Source organism: Camelus ferus, chromosome 27 (assembly GCF_009834535.1).
Source record: "Camelus ferus isolate YT-003-E chromosome 27, BCGSAC_Cfer_1.0, whole genome shotgun sequence".
Lineage (NCBI taxonomy): Eukaryota > Metazoa > Chordata > Mammalia > Artiodactyla > Camelidae > Camelus > Camelus ferus.
This window is the reverse complement of record NC_045722.1, coordinates 22,887,566-22,913,397: the sequence shown is the minus strand read 5'-3', so window position 1 is coordinate 22,913,397 and position 25,832 is coordinate 22,887,566. Positions and strand designations below refer to the sequence as shown.

General features: G+C 45.5%; 1 protein-coding gene across 9 annotated transcripts in view; it reads right to left on the bottom strand.

Annotated features, from left to right (window-relative positions):
* FAM189A1 (family with sequence similarity 189 member A1) overlaps positions 1 to 25,832 on the bottom strand; it is a 274,527-nt gene that overhangs the window by 164,280 nt on the left and 84,415 nt on the right. The window lies entirely within an intron of this gene.

The window sequence follows — 25,832 nt, the reverse complement described above, 5'->3', positions numbered from 1 at the left end:
GACACACTACTCTGCGGAAAGGCGGTGCTGTCCCACTCACATGTCACCCACCACCAGCCTTCTCTGTGTGGGCTCCAGGCACGGCAGGCCCACAGTCTCCCTCTGTCTTCCCACCCCCTGGGGTCCTCCAGCCCCTGCAAGGGCCTGCCCCTCACTCTTGGCGTGGCCCCCAACCCACCGAGGAGGCTCTGAGCTGCCCGCCCCTCTCCCAGGCCCCCAGGTCCCCAAGGGGGTTCCCCCAGGACTCCCCAGCAGTCATCCCTCTGCCCGGTTCCCCCAGTGCCCTGGGTCTTCTGACTCTCAGGAGAAACATGCTGGGCTCCCGGCCCTCCTTTCTCTGGGGCTGGGCCACCTCCCAAGGGCACGTGAGACCCACACTGGCTGATGCCCACACTCCCGGGCTCCCGGCGTCCAGCCAGGGCCAACAGACCCTGGAGACACTACCGCTCCCCACCCACCGCAGTCTGGCTTTGGCCCCCACTCCCCTGCAGACACTCTTCTACCAAGGTCACCCAAGGCTCACCAAGTACTACAGACAAGGGCCATCAGGGTCATCATGACTGGGGGCTGCCCCCATCCTCCAGCCGAGGTGCCCTCTTCACTAGGCTCCGTGTCGCCCCTTTAGGTCCTCGCTTCTCTGGGTTCCCCTCCTCTCTGGTCTGTCAGGCCTTCCCTCCTCTCCCCACAGCTTCCTTGGAGACCCATCTACCATTCAGGCTCCTCCAACAGCATCTGCTAATGCCTCCTGCAGGTTCCTCCCCAGCCCAGAGCTCTCCCCTGAAGGCTGTCCCTCACTGTCCACCTCGAGATGTCCGCAGATGCACCTGCACTCGTGACTTCCTCCACCCAGACTCCCTCTGTTACCTCTGCCCTCCACAGTGGGACCCCTCCTCCTGTCCCCTCTCCCTCACCCCCAGTATCCCACCACACAGTGAGGAGGTGGCGGCTGCAGCTTCCCCTTCAACAAGGCAATATTCCCAGAGGCGCCCTGTAAGTAAGGTCCTGGTGTTTCCATACGAGGTCTCCTGCAATGATACATCACCCCAAATTCCCACTGTGGGCTGGAGGGGCTGGGCTGCATATCCCCTGGGATTCCCAAAGGACTGACCCTGGACCCAGAGGCGAGCATGCTACTGAAGGTCCCCTTGGTGACAGACCCCAGTGGGATCAAGTCTTAGACCATCATCTGCTACCACACCCAGTGCCATGCTGGCCTCAGAGATTTCCAAAAACATCCGGAACAGAAGTTTTATGTGAAAGACTCTAAACCTTATTCACACACACAAATTAACAAATAAAAATGAACAAGAGCTAATCAGTGCTCTGATCCCAAACCTACCATCCTCTCTTCAGTGCACGTGCATCTTCCAAACACAGCCAGTGCTGACAAGTATTATTTACAGAAACCCTTGCCTACATTCTCCCACATTCTCCGAGGCCACGTCTGCATCACTCTCATTCCACAGTGCCTCTCCAACCTTCCTCTCCCCTCCTGCGCCCTTCCAAATCCAACACTCGATCTGTCAGAACACCCTTTCCGGTGATGAATTCTTCCTCCTGTCTGGATACATGACCTCCCTCGCATCATTTTCCAGTCGGATGAAACTGCCCTTTCTCATGAGGACAGGGTGCTAGGGCTCTCACCGTCACCTCACGCTCCACATCTCAAACCCTGATCTCATTTCTCCACCCCCAAGCCTTCTTTTGGTGAGTCAGAAGTTTCTGCCAATCCCAAGTCCTCATCTGAGCTCGGGGCACAGTTCAGGGGGCCGTCAGGCGTGGAGCTGAGCTAGCTCTGCTTCTCAGCATCTCTCCTCGTGTTTCCCTCCCACTCCCATCCCCACCTGCACGCTCTAGATTCACCCGCCTGGAATCACCTCTACCTGCGCTCAGCTCCTCCCCACCTCTGCCCCTCCCCCGAAGCCACACTGGACACCTCCACCAGGTGAACCTCACTTCCCTGGTGCCACCGACCAGACCCACACCCATTTCGTCTCCGATGTCCACCTCCACTCGAGTACTGTCCACTCTGGGCACCTTGAGTGCCTGCACCAAAGCCACTGCGTTTCTCAAACACAAGCGCTGGCATGGAAACCCTGCAGGCTGTCTTCCCTCCCGTCACCCCAACCCTCCGGGCCCCCTGCCTCAGTCCCCACCCTTTCTTTTCCTTCAGACTGATGGCCAAGTTCTGGGGGCCCCGGCTCTGACCCTGCCATGTCCCCAGGACTGACTTTCAGGAGTGACCGCCCATCTCCTTTCACACCAACACCAGCCTCGCTCAGACTAAGCCTGGATGGAGGATGAGGACTATCTCCCAGAAAACATACACTCAGGCCCCACCCCCACCTCCTGTCTCTGCCATATGCAATTTCACCTGTCCGTCGAGACATGGCCCAATGGCCCCTCGTCCAGGAAGAGCTTACGAATTCGAGAGTCTGTGGGGTCCCACTGAATCCTTAAACTACCCCAGAACCCCAAGGCTTTTCTAAAATGCTCAGATGGAACCCCTTTATCTTCTCAGCTGACGTTTCTAAAACTATCAGATCTCTCTAATGACCAAGCTGCTTATAACAAGGATTTTGTTGAACCTCCAAAGAGCAGGAGTTTATAACCATAGAGGAAATGAATAGCACTTATCTTTGGCTGCAGTAAAAATTCTTGACTTTTCCCCGTCTTCATTATAAAGTTATCATCCGACAAATCCCCTCAAGTAATTTTACTTACAACAAACATGGACAATTTGCTTCTTGAAGATAATTTACATTTCTAAATATCACTAGTGATTATAATTGGGAACGGATCCAATTCCCCTCTACGGAGGCAAAAACTAAAACCATCCAACTCAGTGAGTGAGGCACGCAGATTCCAAGATTATACCATGACCTTGGATAAGGCCTCCCCCTGGCGTGTGACATGATGCGCTATCCAGTGATCCTCCCCAGAGACAGCATCTTGAAGTGCTGGCTGCCCTGGCAACACCCTGACTGCAGCCTCATGGGACCCTGGCCAGTTGACCCTGCTAAGCTGCGTCCAGACTCTGGACCCAAGAAATCTGGGAGGTCATACACAGGTGTTGTGTTGAGCTGCAGAGTTTCTGGTAATTTGCTGTCAGCAACAGAAACTGAATTGTTATGGATTGAATGTCTGTGTCTCCCCCCACCCCTTACATCCATATGCTGAAGCCCTAACCCTCAGTGTGGTGGCATTTGGAGATGGGACCTCTAGGAGGTGCTTAGGGTTAGAACAGGTTGTGAAGGTGGGGCCCTCATGGTGGGATGGTGGCCTTATAGGAAGAGATCTCTCGCTCCATATGCACACAGCGTGGAAAGGCCATGGAGGACATAGAGAAGTCAGCAGTCTACAAGCCAGGGAGAGGGCCCTCACCAGATCTGACCATGCCAGCAGCCTGAGCTCAGACTTCCAGCCTCCAGAACAGTGAGAAAGTAAATTTCTGTTTAAGCTGCCCAGCCTCTGACATTTTGTCTCTGCAGCCCGAGCTTCCTCATACACTGACACATCCAGAGGAGGGTGCTGGAACACTGTTCCCAAATATCCCCTCTCTCCATGTCTGCTCCCAGGAAGAGCAGACTTCTCTGTCCCCAGTACAGAAACACCAGCACCAGCTCTAACAAGGGAGGGCCACGTTAGAGTGGACTGCAGGAGGCTTTCAAAGACCAGATGCCGCAGTGCCTGGAGTCCCTGAGGACACCTGGCTCCAGTCCCCGTGGCAACCAGGGAAGTGGAACCTATCCCTGCTCTGAAACGATCAGGTCTTAGCTTGGACTATCATTTGCTCAACACCAGCCACTAGGCAGGATTACACTGCAGGTTCTCCCATCTCAGTAATTCTGTACCACGCCTGGGAGCTACAGGGTCATGAGTCTAGTTGGCCGTGAAATTACCACATCTCCAGACACCCTTGTCCCATTTAATTTGCCAATATTGTGAGTCAAAGTCCCCAGTTTGCAAAGAAAATGAAGAAGGGAGGGTCAGAGAAGAGTAACACACAAGTAAGTGGCTGTGAAAGAAAAGCTGAGAAGAACGGAGAAGGCAGGATACTGCTCCGAGAGGAGGCTTAACTTTCCAGCATCTGTGAGTCGTAAGGACGCCAACTGGTGCTTTCTCCACTTCCCCACTCCGCCTACAGAGAGGCGAGAGATAAAATTAGAAATGAGAAAGCGCTTCCTGCAGCAGACAGCATCAGCGGGGCTCACAGATTCCGAGGAAGGGAATGGCATCTTGAGAGCAGACGGTCTTCCCGCTTGATTGGTGCCGCTGCCCGGACACCGGCGCCCGGAAGAAATCGGCTCTTCACATCTCGTCTCCACGATGGAAAAGCGCTTTCACTGCCTCCAACTGGGAATCTTCTTCAGCTCTTCAAATCCAGTTCCAAGGCAAATGGTAAATGCTACATTTCGGGGAGAGAAGCAAGTCTTTCTAGAATGCAGACTTGCAAGCCAATTAAGTCATTTCACAAGACACACGGCCGGCGCGCCCAATAGCTCCAGTGGTACCAACTGACCACTAAAAAGCCAGTGTTCACAACGTGTCCGGAGAAAGAACTGTTGTGGCAATAACAGAGCAACGGTATTTTGAGCTGCCTGGAATGAAACAAGTCTCCGGACCCCCAACTTCAACAGCCTTTCAGACTGCAGACCTGCACCACGTGGGCAAAACTCTCCCTTCAGTTTCACGGACTAGCTGAGCCTCCTACTCGACCCCACCTCTGTTTTCTTCTCTTTCTACATGGCGTTTGTCCTCTGGGTCCCCCCGGAGCCACGTGGCCAGGCTCAGGAATGCCAGCTCTCAGCCTTCCGTGTCCATCTCTGCTCCCTTCCGGGAAACACGCACGTCTTCACAGGCATCCCCTCCATGGCGTCCACCTCCTCCTCTCAGAACGATCCCCTACTCCCCATCCTGCTCCCAGCTGTTCACGTCCAGCCTGTGGTTCCAACTCCCTCCGCACAGCAGTACATCGAATTCAGAACCTGCACCAGGAAAGCCACTCTCCTTCTCAAATGACTTCCTCCACAACTTCCTCCATGACTCTAGAGCTTCCATTCGCTCTTCGTCAGCAGCAAACTGATAAATCAATGACAAAGGTGCCCCAGAAAGAAAAAAGTGAACGTAAAACACTTATAAATATTATAAATGACTCATGAGTTGACAGAAAATCGGAGTTGAGACACACACTGCCTGTTCTACTGCAGTGTATTTCCTTGATGCAAAGGAGCTCATCTGCGCTTGGTACCAAACTCACTCATCCTGGCTCTGCCCTGTAAGAGGCAGTCTCCTGCCAGGGTGATTACTCTGAAATCAGGGTAGTTGATAGACCCACCACTGGATTTGGTTATTTAAAACATTAATAAAGTAGCACACCTATGACACTTTAAAAAAATATTTTGATTTTAAAATATTTTAAAATAACTAGTTCCCCTTGCAACTTTATATAAATAATTTTATTTCATGCCTTTTAAAATCTTATTCTGAGAAGGGCTCCAAAGACTGCAGTCAATTGCTCTGCCAAAAGTAAGGAACGCTTGATATGGAAGTTCCTTTAGTGCAGATATTTCAGTGGCAAACTCCCATGTTTCGTGCGTCTGTAAATTTCTTACTTCACCTCAAGCTTGAGAAATAGTTTGCCTGGATACACTATTCTAGGTTGACCATTTCTTCTCTCAATAGCGTGAACATATCATTCTACTTTCCAGCTTCCACTGTGGCCGTCGAGACATTGGCTGTCCTTCAAACTGTTGTTCCTTGAGTGGCGATGCTGCTTTCAATCTTGAAAGACTTTTAAGATCATCTCTTTGCCTTTTGTGCGCTGAAGTTTTTGCACAGTATGTCTATGTGTGCCTTTATCTATCCTCTTTGAGATGCACCGTGCTTCTGAATCTGTAAATGTATTTTTTTTTCATTTCATATTTCTGGAAATTTTTAGCTAATATCTCTTCAAATATCATTTCTCTGACATGCTCTCTGTTGGGGACTCCAATAGCCTCAGGCTGATCCTTCACATTCCACCCTCCAAGCCCCTCAGTTCTTCTTTCACGTCTTCCATACCCAGCTTTTCAGTATTTTGTGCTGAATAATTTCTTCAGGTGTATTTTTCAGATGATGAATGTTCCATGTTGATCAGCTGTTGAACATGTGCATCTGTTTAGAAAATTTCAATGGTTATATTTTCTGTATTTAGAAGTCTTACTCTTACCTTCCCCCAATACAGCTGTTTGTTTCGGACATTTCTCGTTGCATGCCGTCTTTACGATCCTGTCCTGAATTACTTCTGACTATTTCACATACAGACGCTCTAGAGCCCAAGGGGCATAGTTACCGGAAGGCAGCTGAGTCTGTCCTTCATCGTGTCTCACTCGCTACAATTTGCTTGCTTTAATACCTACATTCTTGGGAGTCTTTTGTGGTGAACACATTGCTTGGTCTTCATCAGTGAGGTTCCATGTACCCCAGATGGAGAAATTTTTCCCAACAGAGTTGTCCTTCTGCCAGTAACCTAGAAGCACCCAGGATGTGGAAACATCATGGTCTCCAAGGACCTTGTGGCTCAGGTGGAGATCTCAGGTGAGCCCTCCCCGCCAACCTCGCTATGAAGTAGATGTCCGTGCTCAGGACATCCGGCTGCTGCAGCCACCACTGAGCTGCTCTGACCTGCTCCCTGGCGCCCAGGCTCCAGCTGCCTGCTGCCTGGGCCTTGGTTCACTGTGTATGTGTCTGTGGATAAGGTGGTGGCCCTGGGAGACCTGCAGTGCCTCGAGGACCATGTCCTTTGTCCACGACCAAGGCACAGGAAGATCAGTGTCTGGTGAAGATCCACTTCCTGGTTCAAGGACCATCATCTTCTCTCCGTGTCCTCACATGGTGGATGGAAGGTGTTGGGGAGCTCCCTAGCGTCTCTACTGTAAAAGAGAGCACTAACCCCACTCATGTGGTCCCTACCCTCATGACCTAATCACCTCCCAAATATCACCCCACTGGTGACTAGGATTTGATATGTGAATTTTAGAGGTACCCAAACATTCAATCTACAGCAACCAGGTTATCAGAAATGGTTTTCTAAAATATAAATTGTAAGTATTAGTACAATTTTATATTGGTTTGTATTAGTTTATTACTATTGTATTGTGCTGTATTGGTATATCAATTTATACTAGTAATATAAATTACTAATGTGGTGTGCAAAATATAAATTACTACAATTGATTCCCTCCCAATCAATAAACTAAGTGTACCTATTGATACCAAGAAATAGGGAAAGTGGTCAAACAGCCACAGGCAAATTCTTCACAAACTTCAAAGCACAGAGATTTCCCACACTATTTAAATTTCTTTCTGAGCAAAGAGGGAAAAATCCAGGAAACTTTCCAAATTCCTTTTTTACAAAGATCAGCATAACAATTACAAACCTGTAAAATATCAAAAGAATAGAAAAGAGACCAATTTTACTTAAAAACAGAGGAACATAATTTTTAAATGAAATGAAAGAAAACAGAATTTAACAGCACATTCTGAAGAATAAAGAACAAGGCCAGGGGTTCATGTCAGGAATTAAAAGATGGTTCAGTAAGAGGAAATATAGTAATAAAGTTCATCATTAATATGACAAAAATGAAAAATACGGTAACTCAGTAGATGCAGAAAAGGCATTTGATGAAATTCACTCTCCATTTTTCATGAAAATAATTCTCCACTTAATAGGACAAGATAAAGAGGCCCACAACCACCACTTCTATTTGAAATTATTTGGAAAGACCGGTGTGGCATGCAGACTAGTGAGACGGTCCCCAAGGTGCCCACCCCGCAGTGTCCACATCCCACAAAATCCATCCCCGCCCCGCTCCTTCCCTGAGTATGGGCGGGATTATGAGTCTGATGGATTTCAGTCCAGTGCTGAGGTTACGCCATGTAACAAAGGTGAAAGGATTCCGCGGCTGTACTTGGGTCCCAAATCCATCTGCTCTGAGTTAATTGAAACGGAGGCTCTCCTGGGCGGGCCTGACCTCATCAAGTCTTGACCCTTCTTGAAGTGGAAGATTTGAAGCAGGAGGGAGATTCCACTGCTGGCCTTGCAGAACCATGCGGTGGGAGGTCCCCGACCAGCTGACAGCTTGCAAGAAAACCACAGGAATGAGTCTGGCCAGCAACCCGAAGGAGTGTGGGAAGATCTTTCCCTTAAGGCTCCTGATCAGGATGCATCAGGCCTCTCCCAGATTTCAGCCTCTGGACCTTGAGCAGGGCCCCTACTCAAATGCGTGGCTCCTGACCCATGGAAACTGTGAGACCGTCAACCTGGGCTGTTTGAAGCCTCTGTGCTTGCGGTAATTTGTTACCTAGCAGTAGAAAACTAAAGCAAATAGCTAATAAAATGAAACAAAAGGAAGAAAGAAAAATTATGAGCATTGGAAACAGGCAGCAAAATTAGTGCTACTTGAAAACAATACGCTTCTCTAACCAGACAACCCAGAGGAATTGATTGAAAAAAATTAGAGGATTCGGTAAATCATCTGGTTAGAAAATCAACATATGAAGAAAGTACGTTACTACTTACATTTATTGAGCACTGACTATATACCAGACACTTTCTAAGGTTTTATATTTTGCCTCTTTGTATCCTGACAACCCTAAAAGGCACGTGTGATTTCCGTGCCCCCCTGCACAGGTGAGAAAAGTAGAGGACAAAGAAGTTACGAGCCTCACTTACACACAGTTAGGAATATTAACATGTAAACTACAGGAGAAAACGGCTTTTCCACAGGCAGGCAGGAAACGACTGGTTAGAAAAGAGGATAAAAGTAAAGATTCCATTTATAACGGCAAGCACAAAGGTAGAGTGTCTTAGAACAGACCAGTAGGAAATGGGCAGGAGCAGTATCAGGAAAACCTTAAACACCAACTGAAAACATAAAATCCTTCATTATTAGACGGCCAGAAGTTCACTTCTTTAAATAGAAGAACTAAGTGATATATAAATTTCATGCAATTTTCATTCAAATAATAAAAAGGGGAAAAGAAAACCTATCCAATAATAAAAAAAAAAAAAAGTGTTGGGACCACGGTTAGATACTTGGAAAGAAAGAAAGCTTAATTTTTACCTCACTTTTTATACCAAAATCAATGCCAGAGGAACCAAGAAGGAAAACATAAATCAAAACACAGACATCCTAGAAGAGTATGGCAGAATCTTAAAAACATCTTCTGAAGAGGAGTCAGACTTCTGAGGCACAACACAGAATTAGGAGCCCTGCTAGAAAGAATTAATACGTTAAATGTTATGTTCTTCAAAGCACCTGTATGTGGTACACGGAATTACTCCTCTCAATCTCAGGGCCTCCCCATATTGGAAGTACAAGGCTTTGTGACGTGTGATGTGGGGGCCTCTGGACAGAGTGGGTGGAGTACCATCCTCACCCAGTACTGGCCTTGGCCATGGGACTTGCTCTGGCCATGGGAGGTGGGGGCGCACCAACCCAAAGCCTCCAGAGGCATCGTGTACTGCTTCCAGCCGAGAGAGGACACAGCCCAGGTGGCCACAGCCCCATCAGCCTAGATTTCAGAATGGACAAACGGCACAGACCTAACCCCCACCAGAAGCCTCCAGCCCAAAGTGGGGCCCCCAGCTGACTTGTGTATTTATAATACACACAATAAACAAAAGGTTGGTTGTCTTAGTTTACAGAGTTCATACACGTTAACAAGGAAAAGGAGCCACTCAATAGGTAAAAATGGCTAAGGATTCTGATAGGATGTTCACATTTTAATGGACAATTAATAGATAAAGGGATGCTTAAACCTACTCTAATTTTTTTAAAGCAAGCCAACAAACATCTTTATCAGACTGCCAATGTTTGTTGGTGAAGTTTGATAAAACCCAGTGGTGGGTGACCAGGACAAAGGAGGGGAAAAAGTTCCTCTTGAACATTATCAGTGTTGGTATAAACTGCTGTAGCCTTCCTTGGGGGCAATTTCATAAACCTCTCAAATTAGGAAATGTGCACACTCATACTCAATGACGAGAATTTAGCCTGTGGATGGATAGCCAGATATACACCAGGCCGTTTGCACAGGCTGTTTACCACAAAGATCTGTAACCAGGGGGAAATAATAAAGGGCTAGTTACATAAGCTTTGATATTTACACATAACATGAATACATGCATTATGAAATGGGATGTAGATCTGTTTGTGCTGCTGTGGAATGGTCCAAAGATAAATAACTGACAGACAAAACACAGCCCCGTGTGCAGAGAGTGAATCCCATTTGTGTAAACAAAAAGGAGTGCATGGATGGTGGTGTATACATAAACGCGTCTCTCTGGAAGAAAACACAAGAAATGATGGGAAACTGGAATTAGGGAGGAGGTGAAAGCCACTTGCTTTCAAGTGTGTAAGTTTCTGTAACATCAATCTTCAATCCAGCACTATATATAAAAATAGATAAAAACAAAGTTCTTCTGCATAGCACAGGGAAGTATATTCAATATCTTGTAATGAAAAAGAATATGAAAACGAATATGTGTATATATATGCATGACTGCGACATTGTGCTGTGCAGCAGAAACTGACACACTGTAAATGACTACTTTAATTAAAAAAAAAACCCTTCAATCAGGCATGGATTACATCCTGACTATTTTAAACAATGCATACAGTTTGAACCTGTAATTCCTCTTCTAAGAATTCCAGATAGTAATCAAACCATTATTTATAATCTTGAAAGTAGGAAACAACCCGGGTGTTCAGCAAGAGGGAACAGCTTATCTTTATCAGGTCCTTCCCAGCTGCTGCCTGATCTCATTATGGAAAACTGTTTAATGCCAGGTGGAAAAGTTCACACTATATAAAAAGGAAAGAAGGCAAAGAAAAGCAGGCTACAAAATGGTTGGGATCAGGGGCACCCTTCTATTAAATAAATAAACACAAATGCCAACATACAAATACACAAAGAAATCAGCGCTGAATCCAGGACACCTGGGACTGTCTCCTGGGAGGAGGATTTTAACGGCCTCCCTGCACCTTTCTACTTCCCGTGTTTTACACAGAACGGAGAAAACACTTTATGGAAACTCAAGCTAACGACAGCTGGTTCTCTTTCTCAGGGGCAAGGTACACCAGGTAAGTGGGAGACATCTCCCTCCCCAGGTGGGAGAGGTGGGGTGGGGGACAGAGGCCAGGACTTGCTCTGTTGGGCCCTTTGCTTCGCGACAGACATCGAAGGACTCTGCAGACTTATGGCTGCAGAGCTGGGTCAAGAGTGGGCAGGAAACCAGAATCTGAGCCCCGTGACGGGGGTCTGAAACCGACCCATACGATGTGTGTGGGGAGCAGGAAGGCCTGGGCTCCCCAGACACGTGCAGGACGGGTGCCCGTGGGCAGTTCTACGTGGGCCACCCCTCTGTCATGAAGAATGATAAGGATTCAAGACGTAAATGCAAATTTCAAAGACGGATTCCAACCAGCACCCAAATGTAGGCAGGACCCTCCCATCCCTGTCATCTTCCAGTCCAGCGTGGGGAAGAAAACACCAAGTGGGCAGTTATGTCACTTGGTTTGGAAAAGAATATTATACAAACCATTTGTAAATCATTTTGAGTCTCTTCTTTCAGAAGCCTCCTCCTGGCATGACAATAAAGCAATGTATTTGTTGATACAGAACATTAATTCCATTAAAATCGCATTAAGCGTAATGAAAAGCTATCAGAGTATAATTATGCAAGCGAATTCACAGAGCCACATGCACTTTTAAATCCACTGGAATTACAATAGGAAGTGAATCTGTCTGGTAGAAGGAATGAATCTCCTTCATTTCCAAACAACTATGAATAAAGGCCCACTGTCCTAATGTTACAAACCACATGCCATTGGTGCAAACTCCAAAATCTAGGACTGTTCTTTCAAGGTGCCTTTGCCTGTTTTATCCTGGGGCCATCCCATTCTTGGAGACAGACGCTGTGCTCCTGAATCTTGAGTCTTCTGAGTTAATCCTACCCCAAAGCACGCTCCCTTCTTGGAATTCCTGTCCCTGGAGCCAGTGGACTGGACCCTGAAGGATCCCTGAATCCTGGACATTCACAGTTGCCTCCCAGAGCGCCCTCTGCAGCCCAGATCTGGCCACTGCTGGGCCCGCAGGCTGACCTCCTCCCTTCCTGGGCTGGATGTCCCCAGGTGCCCCTCACATCAGCCTTGGCCGTCCCAAACTACCCAGCTACACACAGAGACCTGGGTGCCAAAAGAATCTCCTGTCCTGGAACCTGGTGAGGTCCCGGGAGGAGGCAAGGGCCAGGAGGACATGATTCCCAAGAGAGGAGCACTTCTTTGCTGCTGAGCATCCGTGGGTGTGTGAGGACCATCCCCACTGATGACTGTCCAGCTGAAGGGACTCTCCCTGAGACACTGGGATTCCACCAAGGTCCTTGCCCCTCACTCATGGGCTATGTCCACTCATGGCTGAGACACTTCTAGGACATGCCCCGCACCCCCAACCAAGAGGCAGGGGATCTGGACAACTGTGCTGTGCTGGTGGAGTGAAGGGACGCCCCCACACCGGTAGCCACACACGCAGTGACCTCCCCAAGAGCAGGCAGCAGGGCCAGCACCCCATAACAGCCACCTCCATCACCACTGCTAGAGCCCTCCTCCTGCAGTGGGTCCCTGTGTCCACCGCCTCCAGAGCTCCCCCATCTTCTCAGCAGAGGCCTCTGGGTCTCCAAGTCCAGGGAGTCCCGTCAGCCCTCGTGGTCCCATTCCTGTCTTTCCAGAATAGCCTCCTGCCTTGGCTGCCCGCACCGGATCCCTGCAGCCGCCCCTTCCTCCTCCCCCAACTTCCCTGCTCCCTCTCCTCCCCTCCACACACCATCAGTCCTGGGACAGCTCGCGCCCTCCTGCAGTTTGCATCTAAATCCCGCCTCCCAGCCTCTCTTCCTTGCAGGCCCTGGTGGCACCAATGGAGCGGGTCTGATTCCTTATGGCCAACTGCTCCATCATACCCCCAAGGCCAACTGGGACATCCTCTCCCAGTCAGAGGCCCCCTGTTCACACAAGTGTGCCTGTCACAAATCCAGAGTGACCCCGCCACCCTCCCTGACCCCACCTCACTCTTAATGCCACCCCAGGCTCATTCTACAGTCCAACTCACATTGGGCCCTGCCCCCAGCTCCTCCCTCCACCCCTCGCCTCGCTACCACTTCTCACCTTGAAACCATACCCTGTACCTGGCACCCTCGAGGGCCATAAGGTAGAGACAAAATGAGGAACCGAGACCTCCAAGCTTATTCTGCAGAAATTACAGATAGGGAAACAACGTGCTGACAGTCTCGTCGACTGAGCCTTGTGCAGGCGCATTGAGGGACTAGGATGACCCAGCGTGAACATTAGACACAGGCTGAAAACCCACCGCACGGAACACACAGTACCCCTGTGAATTGGCACACACAACCCATTAAGATGCACGAAGGACAGTCGTGCCCATGCAGAGAACTCTTGAGACGTCTCCTTTCCTCCACCCATCATTCTGACCCCCTCCCAGTCCTGCTCTCAGAGTGGTGAGACAGAGCTGAGCATCGCCCCCAGGCTCCTTGCTTGGCCGCCCAGCAATAAAGCCTTTTATCTGCAGAAGCCTGCTGCCTCGGTATTCGGCCTTTGCATCTCACAGGGGACAACGAGCCCACCTGCTCGGTTCCAACCTGACCTTTGGCGACAGCCCCACAAGGGGGTTTCTGCCCCTACTCCTGGCCGCACCTCTAACCTATTGTCCACGTTGAAGAATCATCTTCAGTGCCAATCTGACCAAGTCACTCTCCCCTACCAACACTCTTCCCTCCTTGAGCTAAGTCCCAAAGCTTCAGGCTCAGAGGGTCCCTGCCCACGTGTCCTGCCTCCTCCAGGCCCCTCCCCCACGGTGCGTCCCTCTGCCTCCCCGTCCCCTGCGCAGCTCATCACCCAGCACATGCAGCCCCCTCAGTAAGAGCTATGGGACCAGGACCCACACTCCTATCAATGCTCCTGCCCTCCTCCTGCAGCAGGTGCCGGGGGCAGAGGGCACAGCTGTTATCTTCGGGCAGTCCCTCGCTGAGCAGGGCCTGAGTTCCCCGGTGCTGTCCAAGTGCTGTCCCCTGCAGGCTCTCAGCGTGCAGACGCTCAGCCCCTCAGGGCCGGCACCCCTCTCACCCCCACCCGCCTAGCTCCGCAGTCACACTGAGGTGGCCCGGCCCTAAGGAACAGCATTCTGACTTTTCCCCTTTATTTTATAACAAAAGCAATGCAAGTTCAATATATAAGAAATCAGGAAAATCAGAGAAGATAAACGAAGAAAATGAAACCATGTATCTCTCACTGCCTCTGAAACTTCTGATGCAGGTTAAGTTCTAGTGGATTCTGTTTCAAGAGATCTCAGTAAAAATGGAATCACAATGTGGTCAAGAATCCTCCCTCACTACCACAATATCACACCCTGTAAGTACTCGTTTACAACATTTTAATGGCTGAAGGGTATTCCATGGTATGAAAATACCATTTATTTAAAGATTAGTTTATAAATATTTGAGATCATAAACATTATGAGTAAAATTTTTTGAACAAGCTTATAAATATATGAATATTTAATTAATATTCTCAGATCTAAGTGATTTTTTTGACATGATTTGAAAAGCTTGTTCCTTAGAGAGGCTGCCGATTAAAATAGTTTCCTCTAGTATTCACTTCCAAATTTTCACAGCCAGACCCACACACGTCCTCCCTCTTTCCCATTTCTAACATCCCGATAAGCACAGCATTGGGTCTACATCATTACGGCTACGTAAATATCGTCCATAGCTGAGCCACTAGGAGTACTATAATTGCAGTGCCTTTAAAAAATCACATTACAATATTTCACTGGGGCTCGCTGCCACATTTTCCACCTGTCTTCTATACATCTATCATAAATTCATTCCAAGTCCTCTGCAGACCTGAGAGTCCCCTCTGACTGTGCTGGAGTATATCAAGTGGTCCATCCACTTGGGTCTTCTTGGATGTGGCCCTCTTAGGGCCCTCCATTCCCTGCCCCTTCTCACCTGGCCATCCCCTGGGACTGGTACACCATGGTGTCCAGAGACTTTCCATCATCATGGACCTCCTCTGCCTCTCTCCTGGGCTGGAGCCATTCTTCCTTGATCCTGTCTTCTTTTCTCTCATTTTTCTCCCCCAATTTTTGGATGGATCATATCCTCCAATAACTCTCAGAGAAAGGATTCATAGCAGGTAGAACTTTTGAGACCCTGCGTGTCTGATGTGTAGGGACAGAATTCCTAGGCTGTAGATGACTTTCCCTCAGCACTTTTCTGGCAATGATTTAACATGTTCTGACCTCATGTGGCTGCTGAGAAGCCTGGTTCATTCATCAGCAAATATTTACCGAGGGCCAACTGTTTACCAGGCATTGTTCTAGGCATGGGGGTTTGGCAGTGAAAAAGGGGGACACCCAGTGTCTCCCTCACAGATCAGGCACTCACAGAGCAAGGGAAGAGGGTGACAAAGAATGAGTGAAGCCATGTGGTATGTCAGATAGGGACACATAAAACAAAAAGGTAAGACCAGTAAATGGGGACTCAGGAAATAGGAAATCCTGCAATGAATATCTGCATTGTTTCCAGTTTTTGCCATCACGTACTATACAAATTTGACTATCCTGCTGCATGTGGGTGAGACTGTCTGTAAGGTGCATGCTTACAAGTGGAACTGCTGGGTCACAGAGTATGTGAATGTTCAGCTACATAAAAGAATGCCAAGTTATATTCCAGTGGATTCCAAACTGGGAACACCAACCTGGGTTCCACCGGGAAATGTTCTGATCCACATCCTCTGCACATTGGTACTGTCAAACTTGTTTTTGTTTGCTTAGGACAATCCTAGCACTTTTGTCTGTTTGTTTTTATTAAAGTTTAGTTGATTTACAATGTTGTGTCAGTTTCAGATGCACAAGAAAGTAATTCAGCTATACATCTATATATATTCTTTTCCATTATAGTTTGTTACAAAATATTGAATATAGTTCCCTATGCTATATAGTAGGACCTTGTTGTTTATCTGTTTTATATACAGTAGTTTATATCTGCTAATCTCAAACTGCTAATTTATCCCTCCCCTTTTCCCTTTTGTAACCATAAGTTTCTTTCCTATGTCTGTGAGTCTGTTTCTGTTCTGTAAATAAGTTCATTTGTCTCATTTTTTTAGACTACACATAGAAGTGATATCATGTGATACTTCTTTCTCTGACTTACCTTCACTTAATATGATAATCTCTAGGTCTGTCCATGTTGCTGCAAAGGGCATTGCTTCATTCTTTTTTATGGCTGAGTAATATTCCATTCTGTCTAAATACCACTTCTTCTTTATTGAGTCCTCTGTTGACGGACATTTAGGTTGTTTCCATCGTCTTGGCTATTATAAACAGTGCTGCAGTGAACATTGGGGTGCATGCAAACTTCTTAATTTTGGCCAATCTAGTAGGTGTAGACGGTATCTCTCTAGTCTAACTTTGTATCTTCATGCTGACCGGAGAATCTTTTCACATGCTCACTGAATACACACAGTCCACTTCTGTGAAATGCCTGCTGAAGCATTTCATCCATTTTTCCACTGAGTCTTGGATTCTTTTCTCTACTGATCTGTGGGAGTTCATCACACAAAGTCACAATCAGTTACGAGTATTGCAAATTTCTTCTACTTGTCTTTTACTTTCTTTACGTCTTTTAATTTTAAAAAACTAAATTTAATTTAAAGGTAGTTATATTTTTCAAATATATATATTTTTAGCTTTGGCATTTTTGTGTCTTGTTTGAAAAAGTCTTCCTAAGTCTCTGATGGAAAAGCATTGTCTTACATTTTACACACTACTGTGAAAGTTCTGAAGTCCAGCCCTTTCAACCACTTGAAAGTGATTATCCTGTATAGAGGACCAACAGCTCCGGGTGATTATCCTGTCGAAATGACCAATAGCTCCAGCTCATTGAGAGCAGGGTGCCTCCTCTCTGTGCCTGCCTGGCCATGTGAACCTCCACCATGCAGCATGGCCTCACACATCTGTTTCGGGGTTCTGTTATATTTTACTGATTGATTCGTCTACTTCTGTACCTAAGCTTAATTTCTCTGTCTTTAAAATAAGTCTTGCTTGATACCTGCTATCATAAATCCCTTCTGAACTTTTTCAGGAGTCAGATTTGACTTCTCTCGGCCCATAGTTCTTTCATATAATTTTATAATTAGGTTGTTAAATCCCACTCTCCCCCTGCAAAAAAAAAAAAATCCTGTTATGAATTTTAATGGAATAAACTGAATCTATAAATTGAATCTAACTAGGGGAAAAAACATCGTCTTCATATATTGAGTCTGCCTGGCTCTATAAATATGGTATATCTCTCCACTTGTTTAGGTCTTTTGTAACATTCTTCAGTAAAGTGTTAGAATTTTCTGCATACAAGTTTTAGACATCTTTTATTAGGTGTATTTCTAGGTTCCTTATTTTTGTGCTATTGTAAATGATGCCCTTCTAAAAATTACATTTTTCTGTCTGTCACTGAAGTATAAAGGTACAACTGGATTTTGGTTTATTAATCTTCTAACTAACCCCCTTGCTAAACTCTTATCTGACCACATTGTTTGATTTGTTTTTCCTCTTTACTTATTTATCAATAAGATGAAAGATAAATGAACTCATTATGAGCACACTGCCTTGGTCCTGCTTTTTGTGTGCTTGTCTGGTAGTCAGTCACATCTCCTTCTTGGATCCATTATTTCGATATAGTTTTATGTCTGTAACTCCCAGCCAATTAAGAGTTTCTGAAAGGCATTTATCTGATGTAGCAGATTATTTTTCAGATGATAACTGTCTCCCACCCCACTGTTTATTTCTCTAGATTTTTTATCTAAAGCCCTATGCAAGAATCAACAATTTCCAAAATACTGTGTCCAGGCTTCACCAATCACAGGCTCTGCATACAGTGCTTTACTCGTGTACCATCTCTTCCGCTGTTCCTACCACAATTTGTTACAGCTTTTAAAACTCTGCCCACACTTTCTAAAACAATGATGGCCCTGGGAACCATGGGAGAGTGGGCAGAGAGCACATGGTTAGCGTCCTAGTGTAGAACCCCAAGGACAACTCTCACCACTGACTTCCACAGTGATCATCTCATTCAACACCAACTGTGAAGTGCAACACTGTCTCCCTTCTTACAGACAAAGAAACCAGGTCTCCAAGATGTGAAATGATCTGTTTGAGGAAACAGACTTAGTAAATTGTAAAGTTGGCACGAAGAAGCCTAACCTATCCCATTAAAGAATCAACACTGGGGAGCCACAAAGTTGTACCACAGAAGCAATTCCATTGAGAATTAAGACTGTTTTAAAGTTTCTAGGCCTACCCACAATAATCTGAGTAAAAAAAGAAACTTTCACGTGGGTAAAATGTATAAGTGGTATAAATTATCTTGCAAATATAACTCAGGGCTATTTTCAATATAAATCATCTCAAATCAAGATTTGATTTTCTCTAATAGCTCTGGTCTAAAAAGGATAGTTTTGAACAGGAGTGAAAAAGACATGCATTCACTGCTTCTTTAATTGCATTTTCTGCAAAACTCTGCAGTTCTATTTTAATATTTGATTACAGCATCAATAGAGCTATTCCACAAAAGCAATTATGTTGGCTCAGCAAAAAATCAGCAGAATAATATGTGGCATACTAACAACTATAAGGATAGAAGCAATTTAAAACATTTCAGAATGATGATGGGGATAATTTTTTCAGGATTTACAGCAAACATATTTCAAAGACATGCTATCATGGAGTCTACTGCAAAGTTTAAGTTATGCATTTCACAAAATGCACAGAGAGCCCAGTATTTTATCAAAACACATAATAGCACTCAAAAAAATCTAAGCGTTTCCATACACTTCCTACTCACCAGCTCTCTCCATGTATAAAAGCATTTAACGTAAAGTGCTTTTGGAACGCACCTCTTTGAAAGTAGCTGAGAGCAGTGAAATTCAGAGAAGCTACAGGGTGGAGAGACTCTCTCTTCTGCAGGGGAGCCCACCTCTGCAGCCACTCTTATCCTAGAGGCATTGGCCAATTCCAGGAACAAGCAGGAGCCTGAGAATCATGGCATGGCTTTAGGTGGAGACTTAGGGTCCAAGCACAGATGTGGCTTTCCCCTTGGGACATGTGTCAAATTCTGAGGGCAAGAGATATAAATCTTACACAAAAAAGCCACTGAAAGCACAGTGAAGACAAAGATTCTAATTTGGAAACTCCATACAGAAGGGCTGTGAGGAATACAAATGACTCTCCTCTGGAAACTCTAACAGGTCAGAGCTCAGAAGAGTAAGATTGCAGCTCACTGGGGCTGCAGACCAGCTCTGCTGCAGCAGATCCTGGCTGGATTAAGGTGATGTCCACCAGATAATCCAGATAATGAAGTTACTCAACCGACAATTATTATATCCAAGAAAACAGAGGAAAAGATGAACAGAATAAATGAGAAGAAGAATTTCACCACATTAATTACAATCTTTAAAAATAAAAGAGAAAGGCAGGGAGAGCATAGCTCAGTGGTACAGTGTGTGCTTAGCATGCCTGAGGTCCTGAGTTAAATCCCAGTACCTCCAATAAATAAATAAACTAAATAAATAAATAAATAAGCAAACAAACCTAAGTTACCCCCCCAGAAAAATAGCTAAAAAAAATCACACACAACTAGGATTTTCAAATTTAAAATAAACTAACAAAAGAGAACAAAAAAAATTTTTAAGAGAAAAATAGAGAACTAAAAAAGCAATATCCAAAATCAATAACTCAATGGAAGGGTTTAACAGCAAATTAGACACAGCAGAAGACAGGATTAGTAAACTAGAAGACCAGTCAATTAAAACAAATACCCAAGCTATGAGGAAAAGAATAAAAAGTATTAGAGAGGAGCAAGACATTAGGAAAGGCCTAACTTGTGTGATTCAAGTTCCAGAGAGAGAGAAAGAGAATAGGGTTAAAGAGATAATAGTCAAGAATTTTCCAAAACAATTAAAATATCAAATCAGAAGCTATTCAAGAAGCTTTGCAAAGCCAAGCTGGCTTATTGCAGGGGTGCATGGGTGGGAACTAAATAAAAGAGGAAATATTAGCAGCAGTAAAGGGTGGAATGGAACATGCACAAAACACATTATCTTCAAAGAAGTAACAAAAAGATGAAAAATCAACTTCTAACAGAAATGACAGAAATCATCTTTAAAGCCCCAAAAGAAAATAACTTCCAACCTAGAATTCTATAACCAAGAAAATATCCTTCAAAAAATGAAGATTAAACTTATTAAGACTTCTTCAGACAATCGAAGCAGACTTCGTCACCAGCAAACCTGCACTAGGAAAAGCAAAAGGAAAATGACCCAGAGGGAAGTCCAGATAAAAAGGAATAAAGACTGATGAAAGGGATGGATGAGTACTGACCGTAACCAAACTTTGCAAGCCATGAAAAAGACAGACAGGTGTTACCGATTTGGTAGAATTAAGAATGATGGATCCCAGAGCAGCAGCACCAGCAGCACAGAAAACAGAACAACCCTGTGTTCATCTCAGAATCCCCAGTAGGTATAGGTACAGGCCTCACTAGCACCTCTGGAACCGGGGCTGAACTGATGTAGAAAGTTCAAGGGATTCAGGGGCTGGTCAAGGAAACATAAACCAAAGAAGCAGTAAAATACAACAAGCTTTATTTATCAGGTGGCACCTGGTTGCATGAGAGGGGAAGTCCCTCAGCATGACACCACTCAGGGGGTTAAGGCCAGGGGACCCCCTTCAGAAGAGGAGGAGGGTGAGGCGAGAGGTAGAGGGTGTCAGAGAGGGGCTCACACGTTCAGATGATGTCACTCAGCACCATGGGGGGCAGTCTCTGGGTAGGAGAGGTCCGAAGGGCAGCAGCGGCTTGGGGTCTTATAACCACGAGGCCTGATCTTATCAACGGCCAGGGGATGCTACAGGAGGCTTTGTGGAGTATGCAAAGCAGTAAGGCTCAAAATGCTTTAAAAAAAAAAGAAACTGCTTATTTAGGCTATTCTGTAAAATAACTAGATGTGAAAAAATTCAAGTTTGGCAAGAGCAAACTTTCACATTAACAGGTCTCAACCCACAGTGAAGAAATAACCTAGGGGCCAATACACAGAGGCCACCTTTGGACATTTATACAACAATTGAGTAGGGGGAGGCTGAAACAAGGAAGGAAAATTGTGGAAACTACTTGAAAAAAGTTAGCTTCCTAGATTTCCCTTCCTTTACCCCAGCAGAATTCTAGACGTTTCTTCAACCCTGAAAAGGTTAAAACAAAAGGTCTGTGGTGTGAGGATGGACCGTCACCAGTTTACAGAGCAGCAGGGTGAGCCACGAGAAGGCACGTTGTGGCCATGCCCTCTGCCACTGCAGCACCTTTGTAGATGAAACAGAGGATGTGCTCCACCAAAATGAGGATGCAGAGTCAGAATGAGGAAGACCTGAGACCCAGGAAATGGGCAGATGGAATTCCAATTATGACAGCTAAGAGAGAGTCCAGGATGACGGCTGTACAGCAGGCTTAGACAGTATCAACCCAAAAGAATGAGGTGTCTGAGAAGAAAAAGGGAACAGAGAGATTACCTGCTGGAATTGACTTGGTGCAAAATTGTACTGAGAGGCTACAGCAAGAGAATGATTAAGAAAATGAAAAAGCAAGGCAAGTATCAACTTCAGGAAAACAAAAAGTAAGTTAGGCAACAATTGTAATACACTACACAGCTTTACCAAGAATAGTATTTGCATACACATGGTAATGTAAACCCAAATACAGACTTAACTAAATTTGTAATATATCCAGTCTGGAGGGTGAGGAAAGGAAGCACAGAGGACAGAGACGTAAAAAGCTAAAAATCTTCACTGCCATAATGATGTCTGAAACTGATGAATCAAAGACAGCAGGATCTGCATCCTGTTTAGAAATGTGGAGATGCGGTGTCAAGAAAGAACCTAGAAAAAAAAAAATCAAAACTACTGGCCTCAGGGCAGGTTAAGGCAAGGTACTGTTGGGCTTTCCTATTTGCTATTTGACTTTTAAAACTATGTCCTTATTTTATTAGATAACATAAAAATTAACTTTAAAAAGAGATACATATGAATATTTTTCCTTTTAGCAGCATAAAATTTGGAATTTTTATTTCAAACCACTATTAATACCAGCCTCTCTAATGCCTGGGAAAAAACAGCTGATCCTTTAAATTTTTTTAATGTGAAAGAGTTTAGACTGTCCTAAATTATGCCAAAACTCCCCACATCTCCCCATTTTTCATGGTACCGTTGGCCAAAACAAATCTGATGTTTCTATCCACAAACTACCAAAAGGATTAAGATCAGTTAATTTCTTTGATTATCATTTAATGAGTGGTTGACTCTAAGTACTGGACAGCAGCCAACTTCACTCCAGATGCTGAATACAGAATGATGGAACCCCAGAAAATAACTCAAAATGAGAAGACACCAGCTGAATGGTGCTGAGCAAATGACCCCCCTCTGGAATCAGGATCCCGTGGACCTGATCTCCTACCCTCTCAGTGGGTTTTACCCACCCTCTGACAGTTTCAGAGGGGGTGCTGGGACTGAGCTAAAGTCCTTGAATTATAAAGAAAAAAGAAATGTTAAATTCTTGGATTTGAAAAGAGGGGACAGCAGAGAAAGATCTAGGAGTTTAGACAGGAAAAAGCCAGCAAGTTTGTATATTCAATGAGGGAGGAATAAGAAAGTCCTCTGATAGCTCTAAGGCCAAAGAACTCTAGAGAGCTATAATGCTGATACCTGCTGGATACTGCGTGTGCACGGCAATCCCCCACCCACTACCATCTCCCCTCAAAATCATCAGTAGTACATTTGTTTTCTGGATGCTTCAGAAAAGACATCATTGTATGGGTAGATTGGGGTGAGGGGGAGGTGACAAGGACTCGCGAAGGTTCTGAGTGTCAAATTTGGAAAAGACAGGGCAGCGCTGAAACAGCCCCTGAGCATGGGGATTTGGAACAACAGACCACATAATCTGGAGAAATTAGAAGAAAGTTTGTGGAGGGCTTGGGACATCATGGACAAGAGAACTGATGCAGGTCCCAGCCAATTACACCAGATCTTAGAGGGCGGGGGGTGCTGGATGGAATCGGAGATGGTGTACAATCAAATGAAAAATTGTGTGGTAGGTGACAGTGTTTCAGAATGTTTCCTGGAGGATACTAGCTTCTCAAGGAACTCGTATAAATCAGTGAGGTCTGAAAACTTGACCTAGGATCTCCTTCTCACAAGGAGTCAGGGCGGTGTATGTGAGAGTAACAAATATATCACACATATGATAATACACAGCACAGGAAAGAAAACAGTTCAACTTTGAATAACTAGGCCTTCTCCAAATGTGACCTTGGAATCTTTTAAAAATTCAAAATACATATTTATATCATGCATAACCAGTCCTGCCTTGCACACGCTGCATAGGAAATGCTGACATAGGAAATTACAGTGGGAATCCAGACAGAGATTAGGTCGAGTGTTTATTTCTTTTCAAAACTGAAATAGCTTTCTCTGATGATATAAATAATATACACTCATGTTGCTAAATTTAGATAACATGAAAAATTACACAGAGAAGAAAATAAAATTTACCCGCACTACCGCATACAGAGATAAACCAATGGCAATATTTAAGCGTATTTATACCTAGCTTTTTTCTATTTACAAAGTTCATTTGATTTTTTTAAAATAAAGACTATGCTCACAGTACACAGTCTTTCATTTAGAAATATACTGTGACATCTGTGGACACCAATCCTTCAGTGATGAACGGTCTCAAGATTTTTCCCTGTCATGGAAAACAAATGAGGTTGCTGTCACTGCTGACCCTCTCCTATCCTTCCTGGGCGGGCTTGACCCACCCCGGCTGCCCAGCCCACCGGGAGCCCAACATGAAGGCACTGATAGCAAGGAGGAGGGGCAGGGGAAGGGCTCCGAGAATTTCTGATTTATCTATTCTGGTCTTAACCATGAGGCAGAAAGAAATGCCAGGCAGTGCCCAACTCCAGGCATTTTTAAGCCGACAGTCTGAACACATGTCCTTGCATTTATAATTCGAGACTTTCCATAAGGTGTCCTCTGCACAAATTCCTAGCAGATTGTTCCCCAGTTCCTCCTTCACTGGTAGTCATGGGACTATCACGTGTTTGCCTAGTGTGCAAGGAGCTTTGGCAGGGAAGAGATCTCTGCAGGAAGCCCCTATGGTCTCCCCGCTAACCTTACACCAGGCGCCCCATGCCTTTCCTCTGATCACACAGTACCTTGCCTAACATGTTGCTTGTTTCCTAGACCAAAGAAGGAGAAATGGGAAATAACTAACAGATGACCAGATATCTTCCTTAGCTTCCCCTTCAGTCCTCTCCTGAACAAACTGTGTGAACAAGGCAGCACCTAAGGGAAATTCACAAGAAACTGAGAAGCCTGCACGCAGTGGGGGACAGTGATGACTCTGACCTCCACCTCAACGATCACCGAGATTACGTCTTCTCTTCCCTTGAAAACTTTCATGGCTGAGCAGACTTTTGGGAGATGGTCCTTTGAGGGACACTGAGTCCACCATCGCCCCAGACTGCTAGCATTCTGATTAAAAGCAATATCCAAAAGGGACCCTCCGGCTAGTCTGACTAATCCAGTTCGTCCCATGGCAACATTTCCGTGTCCTGTCTGCCTCTGTTGCATTTCAGTCTCTTCCTCACACTCTGACCCCTCCCCTTTGGTAATCATAAGTTTGTTTTCTATGCCTGTGAGTCTGTTTCTGTTCTGTAAATAAGCTCATTTGAATCATCTTTTAGATTCCACATATAAGTGATTATCATGGTATTTGTCTCTGTCTGACTTACTTCACTTAGAACGACAATCTCCAGATCCATCCATTTTGCTGCAAATGCTATTATTTCATTCTTCTTATGGCTGAGTAAATCAGTCTCTTCTTCTGCAATGAGATTTCCTCCTTAGATTCCACTGAGGTCATGAATCAGAGTTGGTGTTAAGTTATATTCTGTATCTCTGTTTCACTGTGTGTCACTTACCCCAAAGGCTTCCTGAAGTCAGTATATGATGTACCCAAAATGTTAACAAATGTTTCAAAGTGCTCCACGTACTGAGCACCAAGAAGTCAGTACAATGCCAGAGGCAGAGGCAACACATTGTCCCCAGAAGCAGAAAAGAACTGCACCATCAGGAGGGAACGTGAGGGACCGTGAGGGACCATGAGGGCTCCGACACACAGTTGTGTGTTGGACATGAGCAATGCAGGAAGGAAACGCCACCCGCAGATGTGTGGCTTGCAGAAGAGACGGCGGAGGGGACCCTTCCACCTCTGTGGTGCTTCTTGTCCTCTGACCCTGTGTGGTTTATTCGGTTACATTTAAAACAAACTAGAAATTTCTGTTGTACTATTCTAAGCCTCTATATGTCTCTATAAACACTCAGTGTACTACTAATTCTTATTCTTCTATGTTTCCATTCTTTCCAGGCCTAAATCGTTATCCCACAGCTACTTTCAAGTAACTGTGATCGAATGACTTCCCCCCCGGCTCCACCGTTCATCAGAATCCCAGGGTTGGGGTGGCAGGGTGGGGGCTGAGATAGAAAGGCCTATCACCTGAGCCCACCCCCAGACTAATCTGGGGTTCCTGAGATGTGGCCCAATGTACCAGCTTCTCCAGTTGCTGTAACCTATCACCACAAACTTAGTGGCTTAAAACACATAAGTGTGTGACTTT